The following is an 11,083-nucleotide window of genomic DNA, read 5'->3' on the forward strand; positions in this document are numbered from 1 at the left end:
TTTTGCACTGTATTGTATTGTGTTATGCAAGACTCCATTATTTTCAGACTTGTAAAACCTACCAGGGTATCAAAAGCTTGCGCATCACAGAGGCGTTGCTCCTCTGCCTCAAAATCCACCATAGTCTCCATCCTCAAAATGTACCGCGGCTGAAGAGGCAGGTTCTGCTTTTTGTACTGATCGCGAGGTCAAACAGCAGGGTTAAGACCTTTTCTGAAACACTGAAATACATTTGTTGATTACTATGATTACCTTAGAATAGCAAGGCTAGCTAGCTGGTTCAAAATTATTTTTGTAATCAGTTTCAGTTTTATCAATACAGTAGATAGTGTTGGAGAAAGAAAAAAGTTCAAACAAATGTTATAATATAACATGATTGAAACTACCCTACAATTGATGGTAGAAAAACAAGCCACTGCTATAACTGAAAAGCAGTTTGTGTAGACCGAGAGAACAGTAGACAAAAGAGAAAGTTGTAGTATTAAGTCTCTCTCTCGCTCATCTCACACTGCCAATAGATCAAATACTTACCATCCGTAGGCAATGGAATGTCCATTTTAGATCTGTCACTGCATCTGCACCACAGAAAGTTTAATTTAGACATTACCAAATGATAAACTTTAACAGATTCGGGCAGGATTAGAAGAGAAATAATCTTAAATAACGTGATTAAAACAATTACAGGTTCATCAGTACGACTAACTGAATTGCAAAGTGTTTTGATGAAATTGCGCCCTTTGGACAACTCACCATGCCTTGGCCCGTCATAGGGGGGGCTGGTAAGATCACTGTGCCGGGATCTTTCATCACATCTGTAGGCATCAGTACGTTGTGACCTGTCATGCCTGTCCGTGTGCCTCGAACCACTGTGCCGTGACCTGGACCTGTCCGTGTGCCTCGAACCACCGTGCCGTGATCTGGACCTGTCCGTGTGCCTCGAACCACCGTGCTGTGACCTGGACCTGTCCGTGTTCTCGAACCACTGTGCGTGATCTGGACCTGTGTCTGTATCCTCTGCTGGACCTACCTCTGGACCTAGTACCATTTAAATTTATTTTAAATCACTTGGACATAATACCATAACACGGAAACAGACTAACACCTACTGGTTGGCGAACAATATGTGCTGGAGACCAACCAGTAGAAGCCAGCCAATACTGTGCCTTATCCTGTTTCTTTACCTAGAGCGATAGCCATCCATGGGACAACCTCCTGCTGCATGTCGAGATCCTGAAAACCACAAAGAATGTTCTTACACAAAGATGATAAAATAAAAAAGTGACTGTTTAAAGAGAGATGAGATGAATTCTCACTAGGTGTCGACAGATCTCCACACCGAGGTGCTGTGCTTGCAGTTTGAGGGCCTGAAAAAGACAGAATATTCAAAGGTGCAAAATTATTGAAAGGAAACAAAAAAATGACCTTTAGCTGTGATGGACACTTGGGCTGAATCCCATTTTTACCCTTAAGCCCTCTTTTTGTCCCTTCCCCTTTATGCTCAATTCAGAAGCAGTGAGAAATTCACCATCTTGAATGGACTTTTAACTTTGTTCAATGGGATGGTTGATGCGAGGGAGAAGTAAATACTCACAAGGAGTGGACATTTCACTGCCCTGAGAACTGTCCATACGCTCCACAGACCTGGCTTCATCTTCAGAGGCTGAAACACATGAATCAGTGTGAATGTGTGTATACACAAGACAGTACCATGCTTCATAAGTTGTCATTATTCCCACATGCATTGAGATTCAAGTTGGTACCTTGAATGGACCACAGCTTTTTTGGTGCAGTGGGGTATTTGGGCAGCTTGACACCTATACAGAGGTAATACAGTGAAAATAAGCATATGCATCTCCAAAAAAATGGAATAACCTTATTAAAAAGTTATTAATCTTGAAACAAATTATAAAGTCACTATAGAAAACCATTACCCCTGATGTTCTCTTCATCTGAATCTGTCAATTCTGCAAAAAATGTTGATACACATTTAAGTCAAAAATTTGAGGCCCAATATGTCAGATTACAAATGTCATCTATCTATACATGCAAGAAACATCTGCCTGTGTGCGAGTGTCTGTGTGTGTTTTCCATGCATAATTCTCAAACCATCCATCTGACTGACCTCAAAATTGATACACATCTTGTTACTTGAGAGTGAGAAACATACCATTTCTTACAAAGCCCTCTGGAGTTCCTTTTTTAGTGCGGTTCCTCGTCAATTTAAATGGCACCTCATCATCGTCGTCGTCCTCTGCCTGACTGGTCAGGTTGTAATTGTCACATTCACGATGACTGGCTACAATTCAACATTAAAAAAAATATATATATATATCAACAATATTTTGACTTGGATATATATTTAAATTTCTATTCATCAAAAAACTTGCCTGACGAAAATTTTATTTTGATTAAAGGGAACGTCATCCAGTCATCCTGGGGTTAATTTTGTCCCTTAGAGCCCTTTCATTTTTGTGGCGCTCATACTATGTGGCCACCTAACTGTTCTGTTGTTCCTGTCGATCCAATTTTCAGGAACTACACCCTCCTCCTCTTGTTCACCCTCCTTCCAAACAGCCCTTGTATACATGATCTGGAAAGGACAGCATATGCATGTTACTTGAAGTTTTTAACATTTTAATATAGTTTATACATTGAGTAGACCAGTGGTTCTCAAACTGTTTAATTTCAAAGACTCTCATGACTCTTAATGTACCCTTACAGTTCCATTGCATTTCATTTGTACAGACCTATAAGCGTCAATTTAGAACCCAATTAAGGAATCCGAGGGTCCCTTGAACCCATTTGAGAACCACTGTAGCAGACAAAGCAAATCATAGGTGTAATGGCACAGAAAAGGACACAAACCTATTCAACAAATCACCAACTGTCATGTTAGAAGACAGAAATTAATATGCGATGATTCTCATTAGGAGTGATAAAGACCACTAGTGTCTAAATTAGAGGGTCGGCCTGGTTAGTGGATAAAGCAAGCGAGGTGAGGTTGAGAGTGTTTGGACATGTGCAGAAGAGGGATGAAGGCTACTTTGGGAGAAGCATGTTGTGGTAAGAGGTGAGAGGAAGGGAGAGGTTTATGATTGTGGTGAGAAAGGACAGTCAGGTGGCAATCACAGAGGAAGATGCAGAAAACAAACAGATGGAGACAAGTGATGGCTGTGATGACCCCGCTGTGATGTAGCTAAAAGAACAAAAAATTTCAACCTTTAGTGTTCCACACCATGGCGGCGGTATGAGGACAGAACCTCCAGTTCCTTGTGGGAGGCAGGCCACCTTCGGAACAGATCCCTTTCACACAGTAGTCCATTTTTCATCCTGACCTGACCTTTTCCTATGCACACTATATTCAGAAGTCCAGAGCTACATGGTTGGTGAAATAATGGTGAAGTGTAATGCTGGTGCAGGATTTCACAAGCAAAGGTACCGTCTGCATTTTCTGTCGAACAAAAGCAAATCTGTCGTCTCTCAAGAGAAAACAACAGTCCCTTTCTTTAACAGAAGCAAACACCTCAGGGTGCATTTTGCTTACGTTCACTTCTGAATGTTCCATTTCTGACAAACGCCTGGTGACTTGTTCCAGGGGACTTCTCCCACTCCTCACATGTTTTTTAATTTGTTGCAGGTAGTTTTCGAAGGGAAAACAGGAAATGTCATTCAAGGAACAGTTGAAGTGGCTGGCATCTTCATGGAGATGAACTAGTCCATGTACATTGTATACAGGAAAGGTCTTGCCATACAGGTCAGCACAGCACATGACAAAGTGTTTGATTAGTTCATGGGCATATTGGAGATAGGCCTTGCGAATCCTATCATCTGACTCCAGCATTATTGACATTGCCACTGTCAGGGACAAGAAATGTGTGTATCTTTCAGGGGACAACACAGTTTTCAATACCACAGGTCCTGTGTATAGCAAAAACTGCCTTAGTTCAGTTGCTTTCCACCTATCTATTTCATGTAAAGCCCGTGGCTGCCGGGCAAATTCACTCGGCATCTTCCCTCTCAGTGCAGTTAGTTTTTGGGAAATTGCATCCTTTTGCCTCACAGATAAACGACAGATTTTTGGGCCAGTGTCCAGTAAAACAACAGGCGTCTAACTACTCCCAAGCAGACCATATGCATATAATCTAGGACAAATGAGCTAACACAAGGAATTCATGCAGCAATGAAGGGACTGACATCAATTTGGTGGTTCCTGTACTCCACTCTGGAGAAACTGTCATCTGTTAGAAGTGAATTCCTGTTCACTGAAAACTATTCTTCCATCAAAACGAGCACCTCTGATTAAACATCTTTCACAACTCTCATAGGAAGTATGACCCTTAATACATTTTAGATATGCCCTTACTGGCATCACAGATCAGAGCATCAATACTGACAGAGTAAGTCTGGCCTTCATAAACTATACCATTGTCTTTGAGATGTTTGTACTCTGTCAAAAAGTCTTCAAGATACTCCTCGATTGGACTTGGCTTCTTCTGTCCACTAAACATAGCTACAATAAATGGACCAAAATGGCCACACTTTGCCAGTATTGGCCAGAATTGGACATTACTACTTTTGAAAAGTGGTATGCCATCAATGTTTACACTGAGGTGCACATCATTACTGTCCATCTGACTTAAATGACGACAGATCCCTTTTTCTAAGCCGTAGTACACGTACTGCCCACCACATTTAGGCTCTGTTGTATTAACTTGTGGTGTAGCAAGGAGTGTCCGCAATCAAAGGCAATAGGTGACCTTGCTTCCTTAATATGGGCAATAAACCGTTAAGCTCTGTCGTCAATTTGTGCTCAAGGCCCACTGTCTCAGGTCATCTTCAAAGCTGCTGGTCACCTCAGCTTCATCATTTGGTTCCTTTTCTGAGTCAGCAGACCAATAGTCCACATCAGTGGCAACGTCAAAACTATCTGATGTCACAGGGACGCTGTCATTGCTGAAACTATGTGGGGTACCAGGCACATTTTCACTGCTGCAACTACTCAGAGTCCTAGGCACACTGTCACTATTATTTTCAGTGCCCTGGTGTTCATCACTGTCAGAATAACGTAGAAGTAGATCGAGTTCTCTTTTCCGTTTTCGCCATCGTCTCATTCTCAGAGCCATCTGTAGATACAGATGTGAGTTTAAGTTTATAGTCTATAGTATGTAGGACTATAGTTGTTAAAAAATTGATTGGCTATTCATTTACAAAACAAAACACTGGCCAATTACGCAGCCAAGGAAAGATGAATAAGTTCACAATTTCAAAGAAGACACACCTCACAGCACCTGAGGGATAGGGAAAAAATTCAGAATCACGCCAAATGCTTGGCGTGTTGCCTAAACCAATCAGAGTGGCGTTCAGTTGGGCTATGGGATATGGCCAATAGAGAGGCAATGCTGGTATAAGACCACAAAGCTAAAACAGCTAACACTTACAAATTCATAAATGAACATACAATTAACTCACCTGGCTGAACGTTCACAATTTCACAAATACCTCACAGCACCTGAGGGATAGGGGAAAAATTGGTTAGACACCTTAAAAAAATTTCATTTTAACTATGGCCAATGTTTCGCTAATGTACAAAGAGGCAATGCAAAATGGCCCAAAAAGCTAAAACAGCTAACACTTTTTTTTTATCTTTCTTATGCAAACAGATCATTACAAAGTCTCAATTAACAAACATAAGAGTAGAAGACGAAACAAAAAATAAGTAACACACAATAGATAGATAGATAGATAGATACTTTATATCCCAAGGGGAAATTCACATAATCCAGCAGCAGTATACTGATACAAAGAAACAATATTAAATTAAATAGTAATAAAAATGAAAAAAATTAAAATAAAATATCCTAACACAAATAAACAGCTCACACTTACAAATATATGGATAAACATACAATTAACTCAACTGACAGAACGTTCCTTCCGCTTGTTGCAAGACAAACTGAGCAGAGCCGAGTGAACAAAGAAAACTTGTGATTCGTGCCAAATGCCTTGGGGTGTTGCCTCGGCCAATCAGAGTGGCGTTTACTGGTTGGGCTATGATGACGTGCTGCCAATCAGAGTGAATCAAAACAGTGAATACAGTAATCTCTCGCTATTTCGCCGCTTCACTCTATCGCAGATTTTAAATGTGAGCATATCTAAATATATATCACGGATTTTCCGCTGGTTCGCGGATTTCTGCGGGCAATGGGTCTTTTAATTTATAGTACATGCTTCCTCAGTTTGTTTGCCCATTTGATTTCATACAAGGGACGCTATTGGCGGATGGGTTAGAAGCTACCCAATCAGAGCATGTACATATTAACTAAAACTCCTCAATGATATAAGATATGCATCCAGCGTGGTGCTTGTGTTTGCTTGTCTCTGCCTCTATCTCACCCTGACATTCTCTGTGCCTGACGGAGGGGGTGTGAGCAGAGGGGCTGTTTGCCTATTCGTCTGAGCGCTCCTCTAATAAATGCGCTTTATCGCGGTGCTTTTGGCATATTTAAAAGCACAAAAGCACACATATTGATTTTTTGATTGTTTGCTTTTCTTCGCGAGCAAGCTCTCTCTCACTCTGAAATTCTCTGCTCCTGATGCAGGCACTCTTTTGAAGAGAGATATATTTGCATTCTTTTAATTGTGAGAAAGAAGATCTGTCTTGTCGAGCACACTTTTGACTAAAGGGTGTTATTTCATGTCTAGAGGGCTCTAATAATGTTAACAGCGTGGGAGAGTTTATAAGGGCTTAAAATATATAAAAATAACCATACAAACATATGGTTTCTACTTATGATTTTCATCTATGGGGGTTCTGGAGCATGCGATCGAGGAGGATTACTTTAAGATTTTCTGCTGTGCTGACCTAATTATCAATGCCATCTCGTATCATCTGCCATTTTAACTATGGCCAATATTTCGCTAATGTAAGCTAACAAAGAGGCAATGCAAAATGGCCACTAAAGCTAAACAGCTAACACTTTATAAACAGATCAGAAGTCTGAATTAACAAACATATAGTAGAAGACAAAACAAAAAATAAGTAACACCCTAACACAAATAAACAACTCACACTTACAAATACATGAATAAACATACAATTAACTCACCTGGCCGGCGTTTCTTCCGCTTGTTGCAAGACAAACTGAGCAGAGCGATCGAATGAACAAAGTGATTGGCCGAATGCCTTGGGTGTTGCCTCGGCCAATCAGAGTGGCGTTGGGATATGATGACGCGCTGCCTCAGCAAATCAGTGGCATTGACTGGATGAAATCATGCCCACCATAATTTTTTTTATTAATTAACTACAATGCTGATATTTGTCATAAATGTAAAAAAAAAATAATAAAAATAAAAAAAATGTAAAAAAAAAACAATTATTACCTTTTTTTTTAATGAAAAAACTTAAATTAATTCATTAAATTTCCTGCACCTGTGTTAGGCGTCCCCATGGCGTCCAAAAAGTACGTCCGATGTTTAGCGTCTTATCGGCGTCTAAGTGAAGTCATAGATCGGCGTCCAAATAGCAGACATAGTTTGCACGTCGTGTAGGCGTCGAATTGGTCTTGGACCGACGGACGTAATATAGACATGATCTGCGTCCATACGACGTCTAATGTTTAGTGGGAATATTTATCACACTTAATATTATCTATAAAAGAATTCTTATGTTTAAAAAAGTTGATTATTTAAGTGGATAATACTTGAGTAATACAGCACCTTTATTCAAAAGTTCAAGTTTTTCTGCAGCATTTAAAAGATTAATTGTTTTTATGGCTTCAACTGATATCCTTGCCCTTGTGTTCAGCTCCTTGCTTTCAAATCATTCATCCTAATATTCATGTCTTTACACTTCCTGATATCTAAATACTTCCAGTCCATCTCTGACCCAATTCAATTCTTAGATGGTGCTTTCACTGGTGGGATATAGTGGTCTGTTTTCACGTAACAGCTTGTGTTGTTACATTGTAATTTATCAGGTGTGACGAATCTGAGCGCTGTCGTCCCCTTGAACCATCAGACCAGACACCAGGTAAAAGTCCAATAATTTTCTTTATTCGGATTAAACAGTGCACAAAGCACCCTCCACTCCACAATACTCATACAATACACTAATAATCAATACAATAATCAATCCTTCTACTTCCAGACGCGTTCTTCCCTTCCTCCCAACTCAGCTCGCCCGTCTGGGATCTCCCACAGTCTTTTATAGTCCATGACCTAGAAGTGCTTCTGATCCCTCAGGTCATGTGATTATCCAGCACTTCCGGGTCAGGTGAAAATCTCCCTTTCTTCGTCAGCCCGGAAGCACTTTATTTCTTCCATCCTCGTGACATGGAAGTACTTCCGGGCTATATGGAAAATAGACATCTCTGTGCCTCCCTGCAGCCCTGACGTTATGCCCAATTCGGGGCATCTCCATGTCCCAGGGAGGGCTCCCTCTGGTGGCCTGGGGGTATAGGTTGAATGATTGGCCATAGTCCACACAGGCAGTATCCATGATGTAAGTTAGAAAGGCTGTCTCCAGGAACCAGGTAATATTCCCTAAAAGCCATTATCTGAATGTAGTGGCTTTCTATATGTGAATTTTAATAAAAAATTTAGAAAAAACTTTCTCTAACAAAACAAAATTCTAATTCATAAATATAAATAAAGCCATACATGTCAGTGTTCAAAAAAGTAAAATCTGATAAATTAAGAAAAATATCTGAAGCAAAATAAACTCTTAAAAGTGTGCCTAAATCACAGCACACTGTTGTAAGCATTTTTTAGGGTAGGCATTAACCAACAGTTGCCACAATGTTTTGGGTGGAGTTTTCATTTTCTCTGGCTTCTATAAACAGTTAATACTAACAAGACTAATGAAGTTGGAGGCAGTTATTCCACTCAGTAGTCAATTTATGGCATCTTAAGCCGCTTTTCCACTGCATAGTACGGCACGACACGGTTCAGTACAGCTCACCTTGGTTCGGCTCAGTTCAGCTCGGTTTGCGTTTCGACTGCAGTTTAGTACCGCTTTAGAGTGGGCGGGATTATTCGCGTGTCGTTAAAAGTTAGCGCCTCTACTGCCGTGACACCGTGGAACTTTACAACAACACGCGAGACAAGCGACAACACTTTAGCTCGATGACGCGCAAGGTTAAGCATCTAAAAAAAGCACATCACTAGCTACCTTTTATCACTGTTGCAAAGCATAAAATGAACTTAACTGCCAGTGTAACATTAAAATGCTGATTCTCTATATTACAGATCTTCCACATTTTGCAAAAAAGTCGCCCAACAGACCATCTGTTTGGACATTTAACCGTGCTTCAGAGTGGTGGGATGTGATTGTTCCGGTTTTACAAACACTCAGCGGCTGGAGAACTTTCGAAACTTCCGCGTGTCTGTACCTTTAAAGAAAAGAATAGCCAGTGACGCAGTAATGACGATTTTCTCCGGCCAATCAGTGACCAGCAGAGTTTACCGTCACATTTTGGTAGCGGTTCGGCGCTTGGAACCTCGGCTGAGGTGGTACTAAAAAGGACCAGGTACCAGGTACTGTTCCCAGTGGAAAGCCCAGCATCTTATATTTCTGAAAGGGTTCTGAAACTCTTCAGCAGCGAGAGTGTTGTGCCGTGGTATTTGTATTTTATCAAAAAAGCCTTAGCTTGAGCCTCACCTTCTTTACATTTAGAAAATATAAACAGTTATTATATTCCTATTTCTTTTTTATTCCATAAGGTTTTCCCCTGTTACATTATTCATCTCTATTATTGATTGCACTGTGAACTTCATCATTATGTACTTGTTTAGCTAAGATGTTCTAAGGCCTTGTCCCCGTGCTCATTATGATTCTGATGTGAGTTAGGTCTTGTCCACATGGGCATTCAAATCTTGGTTAAATGAATGCGCTCTGAACGACCTAGACTTTAAGTTACGTTTTGTAGTGTTGCTCAATTGACTTCAATATGTTACATTTGCATTCTCTTGCCTCTGGTAAACACCAACCAGCAGCCCAGATTGTAGTTTTGTGTGTTTACCTGTGGTGGGCAGTCCAGAGTGTTTTTAACCTGTGGAGTTTGATGTTCATCCTTCATTGGATTCGCGAAATATGGATCAGTTGGCTTTATTATACCTGAACAAAGACATCCTTGTATTTAAATTCCTCCTGATACGGCGACATAGGCAGAGAAAACATCACTGCCGCTACTGGGTTCACAATCTGACAGCACAGAATGTGTGTAATCTATGAAGAAGTGTGACAATTTCTGCATAAGTTCTACAAATACTTTTGGATGTTACTTTCAAGTTTTGATTGCGTGCTGCAGGTGGTACAACACCATATTACATACAAGTCAACCAATATGCAAGTTAGTGTTAAAGAGTGGCTACTTGTCACCTCTCCTCCACGAGCCACCACCTTATCATTGTGGAGGGGTTTGTGTGTCCCAATGATCCTAGGAGCTCTGTTGTCGGGGGCTTTATGCACTGGTAGGGCCACCCAAGGCAAACTCGTCCTAGATGAGGGATGAGACAAAGAGCGGTTCAGAAAACCTCCTGTGACAAAGAAAAACTTTGGATAGCATTATCCCTTGCCCGGACACGGGTCACCGGGATGCCCCTCTGGAGCCATGCCTGGAGGTGGGGCTCGATGGCAAGCGCCTGGTGGCCAAGCCTGCACCCATGGGGTTCAGCCGGGCTCAGCCTGAAAAGGCAATGTGGGCCCCCCTTCCCATGGGCTCACCGCCTGTAGGAGGCGCCAATGAGGTTGGGTGCAGTGCGAGTCGGGAGGTGGCTGAAAACAGGGACCTTGGCGGTCTGATCCTTGGCTACAGAAGCTGGCTCTTGGGACATGGAATGTCACCTCACTGAAGGGGAAGGAGCCTGAGCAAGTGCATGAGGTCGAGAGGTTCCTGCTAAATATAGTCGGGCTCACCTCAACGCACAGCGTGGACTCTGGAACCAATCTCTTTGAGAGGGGCTGGACTCTCTACCACTCTGGAGTTGCCCCCGGTGAGAGGTGCAGAGCGGGTGTGGGCATACTTATTACCCCCTGACTTGGAGCCTGTTCATTGGGGTTCACCCCCAGCAGATGAGAAGGTAG

General features: G+C 41.6%; 1 long non-coding RNA gene across 1 annotated transcript; it reads right to left on the bottom strand.

The window, feature by feature from the left end:
- Positions 1–987: 987 nt before the first annotated feature.
- LOC120519807 lies at positions 988–1,626 on the bottom strand. The gene is made up of 4 exons (XR_005631669.1): positions 1,592–1,626; positions 1,314–1,364; positions 1,182–1,230; positions 988–1,035 (listed from the first exon to the last, which is right to left on the bottom strand). It is a non-coding gene; the product is annotated as an uncharacterized LOC120519807 (long non-coding RNA).
- Between the last annotated feature and the right edge of the window lie 9,457 nt (positions 1,627–11,083).

This window comes from Polypterus senegalus, unplaced genomic scaffold (assembly GCF_016835505.1).
Source record: "Polypterus senegalus isolate Bchr_013 unplaced genomic scaffold, ASM1683550v1 scaffold_4599, whole genome shotgun sequence".
NCBI lineage: Eukaryota > Metazoa > Chordata > Cladistia > Polypteriformes > Polypteridae > Polypterus > Polypterus senegalus.